Source organism: Rhinopithecus bieti, unplaced genomic scaffold (assembly GCF_001698545.2).
Source record: "Rhinopithecus bieti isolate Rb0 unplaced genomic scaffold, ASM169854v2 scaffold_7967, whole genome shotgun sequence".
In the NCBI taxonomy this organism is placed as follows: domain Eukaryota; kingdom Metazoa; phylum Chordata; class Mammalia; order Primates; family Cercopithecidae; genus Rhinopithecus; species Rhinopithecus bieti.
Window position 1 is genome coordinate 4,343,368 of NW_016806112.1, and position 3,077 is coordinate 4,346,444.

Below are 3,077 nucleotides of genomic sequence, written 5' to 3' on the forward strand. Positions count from 1 at the left end.
TATGAAGATTTTTCTTTCCTTCTAAAGGTGGTTTTTGAATGTTCTTTATTTTTTATTATCTGGAAGAGTTCTTGTAAGATAGGAATTAATTCTTTCTTGAAAAACTTAAAAAAATAAACCCATTGTTCTAGCCATCTGGGCTGAGAATTTTCTCTGAGGAAAGTTTTTTGAGTACTGATTTACTTTTCTTAATGGTTATAGATATATTCAGGTTTTTAATTTTTTTACATCAGTTTTGATGTTATATTTTTCTAGAAATTTGTCTATTCAGTCTAAAATGTCAAGTTCATTAGCATAACATTATTTATAAGATCCTCACATTTTAATATTTGAAGATATGTAACTCTCATTACTGTTTTTGTTTTTTTTTTTTTTTTTTTTTCTTGACCAGTTTCACCTTAGGGGAATACATTTTATTGATCAACTCCAATAATCATCTTTTGGTTTTATGACTTTCTTTATGTTTTCTATTTTAGCACTTTTTTGCCCTCATGTTTATCACTTCTGACTTCTTTAACCCTCCTTGCATTGATTTTACCATTCATTCTCTAACTTCTTATGATGGATGCATATCTCATTATTTTGTAGCTTTTAAAACTTTCCTTACTTTTGAATATATGGCTATAATTTTCTCTAAGGAATGTTTTATTTGCATCCCACATGTTCTGATATGCGTCATATTGGTTGTCATTTTCATAAAATATCTTTAATATGAATTATTTTTCTTTCAGTCTTAGATTATTCGTAATGTGTTGCTCAATTCTTAATTACATGATATAGTCTTCAAGTACAAGAAAAAAAAAGATTTTGAGAAATTTTACTCTTCCTACTCATTCAAGATGGGGCCATTGAAACTGTGGTATACCTGATGTTGACTCCTACACAGAATTCTTTATCTACAACCTAAGAAACAGAGGTGTTAAAGATGCTCTGTGTATACTCATAGGAAGAGAAACTTCTCCCAGATGAATTATTATTCAGAGGTGGAGTCAAGGAGCAGAAGGTGAAGTTCTCCCTGGACTTTCTCCTTCTATTTTCATATTGATCCAACAGCCACACATTATTATATGGCAACTTGACAACAAAGTATTGACTGTCCTGATTACCACAGTTGACCTAGATGTCAAGAAACCTATGTTCAGGTCTGACCCAGCCAAAGCTCTATGTAAACACTTCATCGTATAATAACTTTTCATGTCCAGTAAGGATTCCTTTCTTTCCACTAACAGTCAGGATCCAATTTTAGTAAATTATAGGATCTTCTGCAAATCTTACAGGGGAAGCATCTGACCAGATCCATGAGTTAGGGCTAGTTTCTCATAGGGAGCTCATACCTGGAAAGGAGATAATGGAAAAAATGGATTGTACAAGATGGGATGTGGACAGGGCATGTCACTAGATGCCAAGATTTGCGCATCTGATTTTAGCATGAGGAAAATAGCCAGGGCAAATTTATGAGACTGGGAAATTCTTTTACCTAAGAACTTGTGTTGATGGGGTAAGATAGCTGTACAGCTGAAAGAGGGTGAGAAGTGGCCTGAGGCGGGGTAAGATGATTAAAAGTGAGACACATTTTAGCCCTTTCAGTGATTTTAGGGAATTTAGGTGGGAGGCAGAACAAATTAGCAAAACAAGGGTGAACTCTGGTTTAGAAGGACCTACTCACCACCCTTTGTGTTCAGCCAAGGATTCTTCTGCCTGAAGTTGTCTGTGAAGTTGTCACCTATCCTTGGGTGGCTTTGTAGTTACCACCCATAAGGGTCATTGTGCTGCTCTTTTCTGGTAATCCCAGTTGAAATTAAAGAGCTACTCAGAGTGGCACTCAGAATATATTCCATGATTCTGTATTTCCTTCCAAGGTGAGTCTGCTTTTATATTTTCTTTCATCACCTCTGGCCTAGTTCTTTGCCACAATACCTGACATATCTGGATACTTGAAACTGTTGTTAATTCAGGAAGGACTGAGCATTGATATTAATCAGCTAAAGAGAATACCATGGTGTTTTTACCTGCACAATTTACTCCATTGAATATTAAGTTCCTACAGCTTTTACACATTCATACGAAAAGGCAAAAATAAAGGAGTGATCGCTTCCTTTTAATCACTGTGGGCGGTACAGCTGGGCATAGGCTGTGGTGTGGGGGTCTTAGCTGGCCTGGAGATGGGGGAGGCACCATGGAGAGGATGCTGTGAGTGAAGACCCTGAAGTGGAATGTACATATTCATATGAGAGAATGACAGCTAATTGACACTTAGAATTTTTATCTGTTAATAATTGTGTTAAGCAAAAAAGGGAAGAAACACTTAAAGAAAGAGAGAGGGATGTGTTGGGAAAGAACTCCTTTAACTATTTATTGTTTTTCTAAACTAATTTTTTGTCTCACTAAAAAGTAATGTGCCATGAGAAAATGGAAAAAAAGTTGACCACTCAAACAACTCTGCATTGAGAAGAATGTTCTCATTATACAACCAGCAGAAGAGGCCACAATATGATATAATAATATATAAATTGATATGCATATGGTATGATAATGATAACATGAAAGTTGAAAACTTCCTTAGATAAAAAGACCACAAAGTTAAAAGATGAAGAATTAACTGGGAATATCAGCAACATGAAACAGATAAGGATATAATATATTTAACACAAAAAAAGCAGTGATGCAATTCAATAAAGAGCTCTTTGGTTTTCTGTTCTTGTGATAGTTTGCTAAGAATGATGGTTTCCAGCTGCATCCATGTCCCTACAAAGGACACAAACTCATCCTTTTTTATGGCTGCATAATATTCCATGGTGTATATGTGCCACATTTTCTTAATCCAGTCTGTCACAGATGGACATTTGGGTTGATTCCAAGTCTTTGCTATTGTGAATAGTGCCGCAATAAACATACGTGTGCATGTGTCTTTATAGCAGCATGATTTATAATCCTTTGGGTATATACCCAGTAGTGGGATGGCTGGGTCATATGGTACATCTAGTTCTAGATCCTTGAGGAATCGCCATACTGTTTTCCATAATGGTTGAACTAGTTTACAATCCCACCAACAGTGTAAAAGTGTTCCTATTTCTCCA